Below are 14,703 nucleotides of genomic sequence, written 5' to 3' on the forward strand. Positions count from 1 at the left end.
AGTAAAATCAACTTTAAAATTGAAGGCTGAGTGATTTGTCTCAGATCCTGATTGAATATTAAGTTTCATGAGTTTTGGATTTTTATTTCCTTTGCTGAGTAAACCAAAATCCCTTGAACTCAATGGAAAACTTTTGACCAAATTCAGGGGGCTCTTGTGTAGAGAGTACTCTGATATTCCTTCTCAGTTTTGGTAAGAGTCTAGCAATCTTAACAATGCTATTTGTCTGCCTGGGGGGAAGAAGAAAACAAAACACACACACACAAAACAGGACAGTGCAAAATACCACATCCCTTGTGTTTTCTAAACCCATAATTTTGCAATAACCATGATCGTGTAAGATCCAGGGAGGAGAGATTAGTTCTGGCATCCAACTACTGAAGACAAATAATGCTTTGATATATTTCTCTCAAGCTGTGAGTTATAAAGCTTTATGAAAATAGAGCAGGAAAAAAAACAACACTCTTGTGATACAATTCTGAGTAAGCAGTTCCATGTGGACTGTCATTTTCTTTCCTAATTGCAAATGCCTTCTAACACCTTCCCATCACTTTATTCAGCATTTTTAATAATCAACAGTAAATGTGAGTAAATCACATTGACCCTTAAGGTTCATATATAGATCAAAATAAACACACAGAGATTAAACATGTTGTTGCTTTTACTGCAATGATATGCAAACAGTTATATACTAGGTCAGTCTAGGGCACTATTGATATTGCTTGCCAACCAATTTATTTGAGAAACCTCTGACCCCTTTTAATGTGCTTCTTCGAAGAGGGAGGCCTAAGAGGCTCTTAGGTATGACTGATAGAAAATTGGCATGTCTTTTTTTTTTTTTTTTTTTAACTAATAAAAGATTATTAATATTACTTATCATGATTTATTTTTACCTTAAATGAAAGGTAAACTGATAGCAACTTAAAATTTGTTCTGTAGGGAACAGATAGGGATTCAGAAGAAGTGTTATGAAAACACATACTACAAGGTATAATAAATTTTTACAATTTTATCTACTTTTCCATTGGCTGTAGAAGAATATGTCTGTCTGTTCTTCCAAGACATATTTTAAGATACTGTCATTCTTGAAAATGTCACTTTAGCTAAACTGGTATTCCTCTTTTTTTTTTTTTTTTTTTTTTTTTTTAAGTAAAAGAAACCATTAACATCTAATGATTTGCTTGTATTGTTCTCATAATTATAACAGAATCTTACTTTTAAATCAACAATATATGATTCTGAGTGGGGAAAGCAACTTCAAGAACTGTATACAAAACAGACAACATAAATCATGACAAAACATTAATCTACCAGGGTTTAAAGGTAATTATATTTTTAATGCATTCTGTTCTCAGTGGTACTTCAAGAGAAGTACACACAATACTGGATTAAAAAAATGCACTCATTAGGATTCAAAAAATGAATTTAAATCTTTTAATGTCAAGCACTGCTAATCATTTCTAAATTTAATTAGTGAGCACCATTCTTGTTAACATATTTCTGAATATGATCACTTTCACAAAGGACAATAAAAATAAAGGCCAGCTAAGATGTGTATTGGCATGCAATCAGAAAATTGTCACTGCATATACTGTTTAACTTCTTGGGAGAGGTAAAGCACATAAATATGTGCACTTATCACTTCATTCCTCAAAAACTATCATGAACCCAGATCTTTGTATGCAACCATTTTCAGTTCTAGCTCTTGACTGTTATGCATTTTTCATATGAAATCAGGCTGAACACAAGCAACAACAGATTTTATTTTTATCTCCTGTTCTTATAGTCCATTATGTAATTCACTGAGATTTTACCACATCCTGAGAAAGATGTTTTTTCCAAGACAAGCATGCATTGTCTTGATTTTTTTTTTCCTGCTGGGATCCAATTCATCATTGAAAATCATGATGTAGTTTTGGTATGAGGTGCTGATCCCTTTTAAATGTTGGTAATAAGACCAAAATGTCTGAGTGGTCCCTGGAAGCAAGCTGAGTGTGTGAAACGACAAAGGGAGAGCAAGAAATGCTTGCAGTCAGGAAAAGGGAGGTTTGATTCTACATTGCCAGCCATGGGTTAGCAACTGGCAATTACTAATAAATTCAGCAGGCTCTGAAGGATTCACAGAAGCCTGATGACACAAAACTAAAGAGATTGCATTTGTTCTAGCTAAATGAGTTCAATGACCCAATAGTTTGTCTGAATGACACTGGCACCCCAATTTTATGTTTTAAACTTTTAAAGGCTGTTTTTCACTAATGTATTGCTCTCCTTCAGGCATTTAAAACACTGATGGTTGTACAGACTAAGAAATTAAGAAAGGCAGGGGGGTTCCAAAAAAGACAATATGCCATGATGATGGGGCTCCAACATCTCCTCTGTGCAAATACTTTTGGTAGCTCCAGATTGAGGGAGGAGCAAGAAGCTGTTCACACCTGCCTCTACTCTGGTGTGAGATGAATCATCCTTTGGTTCCCTCCCTCTTTCCACTGAAAACAGAGACAGCGAAAAAGACTTCCTTAAAACATTTATTTCTTTCATATAGTAAAAATTATGTGACATGATGCCTACCTCCAGGATTAAGCCTATTATTACCCATCTCCTTGATATTAGTAGATTCATTTCCACGACGTAGATGCTACGAATATTTTCATTGTCTTTGTCACATATCTGGGTGATATTTCCCAGATCTATTCCATAGTTCATGCCATAAATATCCCTCAAAGCTCTTTGGCTTTTGCCTACATGTCAGATTAAATTGGGGTGAAGAGGCAATTAGTGCCATGAGATCTGAGTTCAGAATTTTATGCCATAGTGAGCTGAACTGTGGATTCATTTGTAGAATACAGGCTAAGTGTTTTGAGTATTATTATCATCTAATTACACTTACCTAATTACACTTTAATTAGGATGAGTAGCCAAGGGTTCAGTATTCCCAATAAGTGGAGGCTCCTGTCCGAAGGAACTGAAGGCTCATTGGAAGGCATCACACAAGAAAATTACTGATTTCAGTCTACTTTTTTTTTTTTTTTTTTTCTAATAGCTCTTTCCTGTCATTTTGTGTATAGACAGGCTAAAAGTTACTGAATTTTAAGTGTACCATAAATTCTGTAAGTATGGATTGCATTTTTACTTTTTTTTTTTTTTTCCCCACAAAATGATTTTACCATGGGACATGGAAATGTGTTCACAGAATGTCATTTCATAGAATTTTTAAAATGATTAGCACAAAAATTAAGAAACATGGATTACACTACCTCTGCATATATTCCAGAGGAGACTGTAGTAAAGTCTATGGTTTTGACCTATTCGATGTTTTCAATTTGTTTTGTTAACCATTTCCAGTCTTCTCCATTTGTAATCTTGGTAGTTTGTGAGAAAGGTGTGAAACAGTTATTCCATCAACACATGTAATAATGAAAGGTAAATAATGAAAGGTAAGAAATGCTGATACTAGTGAACAGGAAACCGGATGATAGTGAACCTTGTTGGAAACCTAGAATCATAGAATCAAAGAATGTCCCAAGTTGGAAGGGACCCATCCAACTCCTCGCACCTCACAGGTCTACCCAAAATTTTAGACCATGTGCCTAAGTGTACAGTCCAAACACTTAAATTCAGACAGGCTTGGTGCAATGACTATGTCCCTGGGGAACCTGTTCCAGTGTGCAACCACCCTCTCAGTGAAGAACCTCTTCCTGATGTCTAGTCTAAACCTCCCTTGCCTCAGCTTGACACTTGGTCACCTCCAAGTGGGCTTGTAATTTGAGAAGTGGCATTGTGACTTTACATTTATTGTCTTTCTGTTTCTTTCTAATAAAATTTATTAATTTATTTTGTTAAGAAGTTGTCTTTTTATTTTTTTCCCTTCTAATTACAGCATAAGCATTTATCATGCTACAATTATTTTAACTACTGATATTATAAAGAATAAAAGTATATTCAGAAGTTATAGCTTTATCTACTGCTACTGAGACAAGTAACATCTTTTATGATATTTGAAGGTCTCTGCTTAGTATATACTAATGCAATGATTTCTCCAGGACTGCTTACATGCTTAGGATAAGATATGCATATGCATTGCGTATTTCAGATTTGTCCCTCAGTTAACAACTATTTTAATCATATGCAACTTCTTTCTAACTTTGTATATATACCCCAGATTGAAGTTTCATGGGAATAAAAGATAATAAATCATATTCTTCAGATAAGCAGATATGGTGACTCAAAAGACACAAAGTTTACACATCTGTTGAATAAAGCACTTCCATGTTTATATAATAACTTTCCAAAGAGGAAACGTGCTTTAATCACTCATGTTTTTTGTTTCTTTGCCTGACATTCCCAGAAGCAAGTTCTTCTGGGCATCACATTAAAGGTTTGAGAAATCCTAGTCAGTGATGCAGCAGTATCATTTCCAGCCGTACTTTGCCTTTCTTTGCTCTGATAGTGAACAAATCAAATTGTGATGTCTAAATTCTCACGAGAAAGAGTGTAGTGAGAGCCAAATGTGATTCCAATAAGAGACAAAGTAGAAGCTACTAACATAAACATAATCTGGTTACAGCCCTGCAACTGTGACTTTGAAGACTTTCCTGGATACTCTCTTTTGGATCATTCTATCACCATGTTGATGTACTTAATCCAAGATCATGCTATTAGAACAAAACAAAGTTACATGAGATTCTACCAAAGAGTTGTGCATAAAGCATAATTACAAGACATTGTAAGAAGCATGGTTCAGTCAATTATATTGAATTGTTTGCATAGGTCTAAATGTTAGAATCTTCAGAAAGAATAAGTTTCCTTTTGTTAGACTGGGACAGAAAGAACAAACATACAGTTCTGCAAACTGTGTTGAAGGAACTTTAACATACTTAATATCAGGGCATTAAAATGATAAAAACCCTTTGCAGGTTTGCTCACTCTAGTTTTTTTCATCTTTTTTTTTTTCAGATGCTCTCTCACTGTTATGCATTAGACATATTTTGAAAGGATCTGTGCCAGAACATGTTTGTGATGATATAAAGACCATAACCTTTTCAGTACCTCTTCATAGGAAGTTTGCCTTTAATTACTTCCATCTTCAGTTTCTGAACATTCAGTTTTCAGCTATAAGGGGAGTGATTTCTGTTAGTGCATTTTAATATGCTTCCCTTTATCCATATCCTATCATCATAAAAGATGTTGGCATCATAACAGAATTTTGGCACCTCTGTTTGTGAGAATCTTACTTTATAGCGGAACCTAAATTTATTAACTAGTAAAAGGATTTAGGGTGAAGATAGAAAAGACATGATAGACACTTTAATACTGACTACTGCTCGTTTACATTGCAAAAAAGCTAATGTAAGTTCTTACACAAAAACACTACATACTGGATAAACACAAGATCTTGTTACATAATTGTTATGCTCTTTTTGTCCCAGTTATGCAATGTTTATTCTTTGGATTTTGAGGCCCCCTTGACTAGCTTCTTTGTTTCCTAGAAGTTCCCCTAGAAAAATACTATCACCACTTTCCTATTACTTGATACATCTCCTCTCACAGATATGTTAGATTTAATTATATCACTACAGCTTTAACTTCTGTTGCTGAACTGTTTTTCCTTCAAGCTGCAAATCAAACTATGTGTGCTACTTAGAGCTCAGTTCAAAATTAAGGCAGTTCTCCTTTCTGCTAAAAATTAGTATCAGGTAAAGGCTGAGTGCAGAAATTTGGGGTGTCTGCTAGACATAGTGCCCTCTGAATATTGGTTAATGGCAAGGGACCACAAGGAACTGCTTCAACAGAGAGAGGAATAAAGAAAAGAAAATCCTGTGGTCATTGGCCACTCATTTACTTTTTTTTTTTTTTTTCATTAAATCAGTTTCAGCCTGGCCTTTGCCATATTAAAAATAGTTTTCTCCTCTGTTTCCCAGAGAAAACAACAGAGGAGAATGAAACCTCATTCATAGAAAAAAACAAACAAACAAACAAACAAAAAAACAACAAAAAAAAAACAGCTTATAAACGTCGCTCAGAAATTACCATCTGTTAACTCCTGATGTCAAAGTGCTACTCTATAGTGGTCATTCCGGTAGTTTGGGATGTTAATTATGAAATGGAATTCATTAAAACATACTGAATGTCTTGCACATGTTGATGGCATTGTATTACTCCAGACCTTGTTACTTTGTCTTTCATGGACTGTAATGCTGCCTAGTTACCAAGTAAGCATCATGACTGGAAAACTAAGTTGTAAATTATAAGAACTATTTTAAAGAACAGATATAAAAATTCCAATCCTCTGCATGCTGACTGTATTCCTGACACTTTCTCCAAATTCCTTCTCTAGTTCATCTTCCTCACATGAAGTTTTATGGACTTGGTTACAAGGGATACATCTAAATGTCTGTACAGATAGAGGACTTGTTAAATGAGGATGTGGGAGAGAACAGGTTGTGCAGAAACTGCAGAGTACTGGAAATCACAGGGCTCATCACAGTATATTTATAGGGAAAAATCCATGGATTCTACTCTCAAGCTTTTTTATTATCCCAATATTTCAGTAAGGCAAAAATATTTATTCATCAATTTAAAAATATTTGATGATAGCTAGTTGTTCAGTGCTTTGAGATTTAACAAACCAATTAAAAATTGCATGATAAAAAATAAGTAAAGAACTGTTTACAAATGTACCAAGATCAGTTTGCAATGTATTCGAAAGCCTTGGGAGTGGTAAAAGAAAGGTGACTTAAATATGATGTCCAGCTATTTAAGAGACCAATGGTCTCATAGGTAAACTTAAATTAGGCCATCAGACAGTGTTTCTTGTTTGTACATGAACAGATGACCTTAGGTTCACTGAATTAAAAGGAATGCAATTTTCACTCACTTTTTCCATACAGGAAGCAAACTCAGTGTCTTCCTTGCTTTTATGTTTGGATCAGTAAATTTTACTGTGGCAGAGTGGATTTCAAACAATGATTAAGTTACAAATACCAGCACAGTTGCTAACACCTAACGGTTTTCCAAGATGTACTCCAATTTCTTGCACATTTATGAGAGTTTCCTGGGCTCAGGAATTAATAATGCTGCTTAAACAGTTTTCAAAGGAACAGTCTGGCTCAGTACAGGTTGCTTTTTACTGCTTCCATGTTCTAGGTACTCATTACCACCTGTAAGACCCTCCTTTACAGAACTGAGCATTTTAGCTTATACACTGATCACAGCATGGCAAACTGGTATTTTTGGGCACCAGAAAATTTTCCAGAGAAGGAAGTGAAAAGGTACATGGCTAACTAGCGCACAGGGGATACCTTGTTGCCTTGAGAGTACTATGGGGTGAATCTGGCAGAGGGGTGTTGCAAAAACATCCAATATGCCTAGGAGGAATAGTCCTAAGAGAATGGCTATATCTAATTGATCTTGTGCTGATTCATACCCTTGACTAGTGCAAACCAGACAGGAAAAACTGAGAGCTGTGAAACAGAATAACTTCCTTGCCTGGTTTCAAGCTTGTGTTCTTTCCAATTCTCTTCTAGTTTGTAGCATTTCCAGCAGAAATGTCAACAATTATGTTAAACTGTGGATTGATACTGTGATATTTAGTATTGAGAAATCATAAAGAATAATTTCCATTTGTGACCTCAGATTAGATTTACATGTGTACAGTTCAAACAAAGAACAGCCTTCACAGAACCCAGTGGGAAGGTATGTTCCTGAGGTAATAGCTTTACAAAAGGTATATCTAGGATTTTAAGAAGTGAATGACTGGGTGATTACAGATCTCTGTTATCTCAGAGTCTTAAGAAACCAAAGGTTTGTAATTCAATTTTTAGATTGAAATTTTTAAGATAGTATGAGAAAAGAACTGAAGTAAATGAGAACTAGAAATTATAATGGAAAAGAGAGGAATGGAAGATACTTCTCTGACAAAAACTTTGAGAAATATACCGATGAGTGGATAATGTGAATAGACTAAGATCTTGTCTGTCCTGTATCTCTTTGTAGAAAGGCCAATATTATAGGAAAAAAAAAGTTTGTTTGAAATCTTTAATCTCAGGTGCTCTTAGTGAACAGTTCATTTCATATCTTTTAAGTCTGTGTAAATTAGATGTAACAGAACTGTTTGCACTAGAAAGACTTGCTGAAGATCAATGGGAAAATCATTGTTTTTTGCTAAGATGGCAAATAGAGCTCACAACTGAACTTTCTAATTTTGAACTTTTCCTTAAGATTTTACAAAGGAAAAAAAGTGGTCTAAGATACCAAATAGAGATGTGCAGATATACTAATGGCAAATGGTTTTCCGTTTGTGTAGCTCACACAACTGCTCTTAGAACAAATAGTTTTGATGAGAAGCCAGTCTTTGATTGCACCAGGTGAGGTTTATGTTCTTCGTTTGGTTCAGTCTTGTGAAATTTAGTTACTAGAGCAGACAGGCAAAATTGAGCTATTTATATATTCAACCTGTATAACTGTTGTACTAAATTCACTTAATGCCATCATGCACAAAGAACTTATGAAATATATAGCTTTCACCAGAAATTTGCAACAGTGGGCTTTTTTGTTGTTTATTTGTTAGGATGCACACATCCAAAGGGAATTTTAACTTACTTCAAAACTGTATATATAGAAACTGATAAAAACATGTCTTAAAATAGCTCAAATGTAACTTTTTTTTTTTGTTTGTTTGTTTGTTTTGTTATAGCATTCATGTCTTTGTTGTGAAAGTCCAAGAATTACAATAGTGGAAGAAGTAAATGCATGAAAATAAGGAGCATTAATCACAGTAACAGAAAAGAGGCAGACTTCCTTTTTAATACAAAAATAATGTATTACTCTCATGACAGTATATTCTTTCATTATCATTTTGATTATCACAGAACTGACTTCTCTCATAAGTGGCGGTGACTCCAATGCTTGCAATTCATGCTGAAATAAATATTACATTCATCCTCTCTGAACTGAACCTAACCCAAAGTCAACACAGTTATGCTTCTGTATTTACAGAGTTGAGGGTCAGTTGATATTTCCGTTATATCCTTTATTTTTAAAGGTCTTAACTTGGATTTTGCTTTTCATTGTGTTTATTTTAAGCTTTCTATACTAAATATATTAACTGGATGAAAACCGCATGTGTATGCAAAATAAAATATGTATGCCAAAGAAAAATCTTTATACAACTTTAAAATATACGGTTTTCCAGTGCCTCTAAAGCCAAAACCTCCTCCCATGAGAAACAGGCCAAAATAGACTTTGTCCAAAGACAACAGTCTGTGGTTCACAGATTCCAGGGAAACAGGTAATTTTGTCAGAACTTTAGGAAGGTAATAGTGACTGGGGTTATAAAAGTAAAATATAAATGTCTATGCTTGTATGCATGACACACCCACAAATTCAGATACACAGATGATATCAGTCTAGGTTACTATTATGCCAAAGCCAGAGCAGCCAGAGTTTTTTGCACACAACATTGAAAGCACTGGAGTTGTCTGAGTAAAATAAAAATAAAAATAATAATAAAAAATAATCATAAAAAAAAAGACCACTTATTCACCATAATCTTCTTTCATTCCCCGCATACCACCTCATTCCTTAACTGAAGCCCAGGTGTATAAGTACCAAGATGGATGTTGCAGTTGAAGCTGGTACATAACTAGCAATCCCAATATTATAAGGCACAATATTATTGCTTAGATTTGAAATATAGCACACTGGGTGTCATCTGAATATAAGAATTGCCTTGCTACTGTCACTGTAGAGCTAATACAAAATTACTGAATATCAGCAATGCCTGAGAATACTTAAATCAAAACTGTCCTGCAAGGTAGGTTCCATCCTGGTAAAGGATATATAAATTGTTATTGGTACGCTTCTATACCATGACAATTAACTTGAACCAATCTTTTCTGGTTCAATTTTTTCTTTTTAAACTTAACCTTTGTTTTCTTGGCTTCAGTTGATCCAACTGATACAGTTAGAGAAAAGATTACTATATTGTTTTAGAAGACAGATGGTATATGCAATCAAACTGAGTTGAAAAAAAACAACACTACCTATGAAATAATAATTAAGAAAAAAGATGTTTACATTATTATTTCACTGCTCTATATTCAAGTGTTCTGACAAGATTATGTTTTCTGGGCAAAGTTTTTTCATATCATCTCAGGAACAAGACAATGTGCTTTTCGTAATATAATCTATCCCTTTTTCATATATTTCCTAAAATTTTCCTTTGTTTTTCCTGGCAAAAAAACTTTAACTTGCTGACACTAGTATAATTTACTCAATTAGTTGATTTAAAACAGGACTTGCTACATTTCCTTCTTTTGCTACATTTCCTTCTTTCGCAAGTATAATCACTTTAATAACAATCAGTAATGCTCTCCTCACCAATGCTACTTAAAAGGTTGACATCCATAACAGATTTCTAAATAGGGTGAAAATGCTTGGTCCCACATGTCCAGTAAAAGCTTCAGGTGATACAAGCTGCGACAAAGTCCTTTCCCCTTGTATATTATTCAAGCCAGGAGAGGAACACAGATGCAAAAGCTGCCTGATCTGTGGAGGCAGCAGATGAGTAAGCCACCCACCCCAAGAGCTGGTAGATACAGGCTGGGAGAGCTGGGCTTGGTGTCATATATAGGTCTATGTACAGTAAGATGCCATTTATGTGAATTCCCATAAAGGTTATGAGATGGCTAGGGTACCAGACCATGCTGGCCCTTGCTATGCAAGCCTAACCTGTCACAGGGATTTTATTGCTCTCTAAAAGGCTCAGTTCTGATTCAGTAGGAACTTTGCCTGGTATGGGAACTGGGGAAGTCCTCTCCCTGCTTGCTGCAATGAAGTCATGGAGCTTGAGCAGTGAGATCTAGGAGTAATGTCCCAGGGGCTCATAGCTTCCCTGACTTCAGAGAAGCAGTAACAACTCTTGCTGCCTGAGATGCCACACAGGAACCTTGGAGAAGTAAGCAAATGGCAGGGTGAAAGCCTGTTTGCTGAAATGCTAGCAGATCATGTCCACAGTCTGAGTGAGCAGATGTTAGCTAATCTCAAACATTTGCTGCAGTAGTGTGAATTTCCTATTGACAGCACTGGGCTAGAGATCTGTAATGATGATTAAGAATGCCTACTGAATCACTGTCATTTTGATTGTTATGCTATTGGTGGTTGTAAGTACACCATGGATTATTTTTAAGTCTAAAGCCTGAATTATTATCTTGGTCAGAACAACATGATGATTTTCTAATCCTTTAATTTGGTTCTGGAAGGAGACCGGGGTTCATGTTGCCCCCTGTGGCTATTCTTTTCTTTGAATTACGTGAGGGAAATGAAACAAAGACAATTCCAGTGAAGCTCTGAGCTCTTGAATGAAAAGTTCTGGAAGTCCGGCAATGTAAATAGGAAGGCATAAGCTGAAGAAAAAAAAATAATAAAAAAACCCACAACCACTACCGCAAAACAAACAACAACAACAACAAAAACCACAAAGCAACCCCCCACCAAAACAAAACAAAACAAAACAAACAAACAAACAAACAAACAAAAAACGCACCTTAAAATAAAAGAACAATGTTTAAAGGGTAGGGACAGGAAGTTACTTGTGAGAAACATGTAACACTGAGTGATTTCTCTTTTAAATGTATGATGCCAGTTTAGTGTTTAAAGCTGCTCAATGGCTGGGATAGAAACTTCATGTGAAATATATTAGGTGTTTAGAGTGACTTAGTGGTTAGTAAAAAAGCCCTCCTAATGAAACAATGTATTAATTGCTCAGGGCCACTCAAAGCAAACAGATATAAAATATTTAAATGTCTGGAGATGTTCAGCAGCTTGATAACCAACCTTTAATAAAGTCTATTCAGTGTTTAGAGTTGATCAGCAGCTAGGAAAACAGCCCATACTCAGCAGTAGAATGCAAGGCTAATAAAATACAGAGCTGCTCAATGGCTGCAACAAGGTTTTTAAAGTTACACTAAAATTAGAGAGACAGAATTATGTAATAACAGTAGAGACACTGGGTAGTTCCATATAATTAATGGCTGGTTGGTATGACTTGATGGCCTGTAGCTACACTTCAGGTCATTAACCCCAGCTGGTCATTCGTCCCCAGAAAATGCCCAGCACCGAAGTCATTATTACTGCTTGAAGCAGGTAAAAAAAAAAAAAAAAAAGGAAAAAAGGAAAAAATAACACACACAACAAACAGCCAAACGTAACAAAGAATTCCTCAGCAGCTCTATATGTATTATCATAGACTATATTGGGTTGGAAGGGCCCTTAAAGAACATCTGGTTCCAACCATGGGCAGGGACACCTCCCACTAGATCAGGTTGTCCAAAGCCCCATCCAGCCTGGCCTTGAACACCTCCAGGGATGGGGCATGCACAGTCTCTCTGGGCACTTTATGTCATAATTTCCTCCTAAAATCTAATCCAAATCTACTGTCTTTTAGTTGAAAACCATTTCCCCTTGTCCTTTCATTATCCACCTGAGTAAATAGTCTTTTATATAGAGTTCTCCATCTTTTTTATAAGACCTCTTTAAGTACTGAAAGGTTACATTGAGGTCTTGCCTTTGTCTTCTCTCCTTGAGGCTGAACATCGCCAGCTCTCTCAGCCTGTCTTCATAGAAGAGGCACTCCAGCCCTCCAGTCACCTTTGTGGCCGTCCTCTGTAACCGCTCCACATCCTGCTTGTGCTGGGGGCCCCAGACCTGGATGCAACACTCCAAGTGGGGTCTCACAAAGGCAGAGCAGAGGGGGACAATCACCTCCCTTCCCTGCTGGCTACTTCTTGTTTGATGCAACCCAGGATACAATTAGCTGTATTATGGTATGTAGATGCATGTAGTGTGTATATATATTTTAGGGAGAGATTTATGCATTCATATATACATGGATTTTCTCCAGAGCAACTGCAATGTTTTCTAGCCAGTAAGATTATTGAGAAATCTACTTCCCTTTCAACTCAGCACATGAATCAAAATCAAAGTTTTTTGTTCACTGCACTTCCCAGTTGCTACTGTCTGCCATCTAGAAAGGCAAGAAGGAGCACTTCAAGGAGCATATGAGGCACACTCAGCATGGCCTCATGTGGGTTAAATGCCAGCTGCATTTGGGAGCCTTCCCAACAACCTGTGTCCTTCACATACTAGCCTACTTTTCTTTTTATGAATAGCAGAGTGGCAGTGTTACATACTGTTATACTTCACATTTTTATAGAAACACATACCCAGAAGGATACTAGAGAACTTTCCAGTGACACTACAGAGATTTCTGGGCTTGCTGTTGAAAAGCAGTTTCCCTTGGGATAACAGCAACCCTTTCTGGGACAGCGATATTACACAGTAGTGTTTTAACAAGATGAAATTAAGATAAATTGAAACAACAGCAGAAATTTAGGCAGGTAGAACATAAATACCTGCTGGAGTTTGGCCAGATTAACTTTCCTGAGTAATTCTACAGCTCTTTCTGACTCAGTCCAGCCATAAACATATCTATTTTGTCATGGGTTTAACATTTACTTTAATTTTCTCAGTTTAATCATTTAGGAGGTAGCTGCCATGTTTCATGTTCCAGAACTAAAAACTATATTTGCAGACTGCCGCTAATATGTAGACAAAGATTTTACATTTCAGGACTGGGATACAGCTTTGCAAATCAGCAGGAAACACCATGATTATTTAAATGCTTTGAATTGTGTGCGGGGCTATACTCTGGAAGCATGTTGTGAATGTTTTTGCTGTGATTGGGAGCATCTGTTCTTGGTTGTCCAAGACATCCTGCAGAAGAAGGGATTAAAGGTCTTCTTCTAGAAAGAAGACCATCAGATATCAAAAAAGGTACTTGATCCTGCCAAGGAGAGATTCCTTCTTTTATTTTCAGCTGATCGGTTTATTGAGCTCTTTTCTTTCTTTCTCAGGGTGATCAAAGTGGATTCACAACTCCAAGCCTTGTTGACTGAAGCTAGATTGTTATATGGCTCTTCACTATTCAGGTTAACATATCAAAAGAAGAAGTCTGAGGAACTAAATATATGCTTCTGTGCTCATTTTCCAAACTCCTAAATTTGACTGTTGTGACAGTTATCTGTGCTTCTCTGTTCTTCGGCTGAATGAGATAGATCTATGCAGATAGCATTCAGACATTTTATCAAGAGCTTTCAGGCAGTCTGTCCTAGGACAGCAAATGCTTCCCTATTTCCCAGTACTATTTCTTACCCTTTCACCACCTCTCTTCCGTCTGCCTAGAATGTGCATGTCAGGGTATGACAAATGACCAGCACCATGAATCCTTTACTGGGTTGACCATGATGTTGATATTGTTGGTTTCTTCTTTCTCTTTTGTTTATTTATTTATATTCACTTGGAGCTGTTTCTATATATTTTAACATTTTTTTTTTTCTTGGTCTACAGCTTGACATTTCATCTGAATTCATATTGCGTTTTATGTCTGTAATTCCTTATTCTTTCTCTGATGTTCCTAAAACTGGTTTTGTCCAGCTCCAGGTTCTGCATTTCTTTGACTGTTCTGTGATGAGCTGTTTACAGTCTTGAGGTCTCCAGTGCTTAGCAGTACCCCTTATCTTTGGTCTCAGTATCTTAACAGCTACTTAGACTTAAGTATCTCCTATATTTTGCTTGTGTGTCTCTGTGCTGCATCATGTATGCCCAGTTCTCAAGGCATCTGCTGTCCTACTCCTCTGAAGTGCACAG

Source organism: Aythya ferina, assembly GCF_964211825.1.
Source record: "Aythya ferina genome assembly, chromosome: 3".
In the NCBI taxonomy this organism is placed as follows: Eukaryota; Metazoa; Chordata; class Aves; order Anseriformes; family Anatidae; genus Aythya; species Aythya ferina.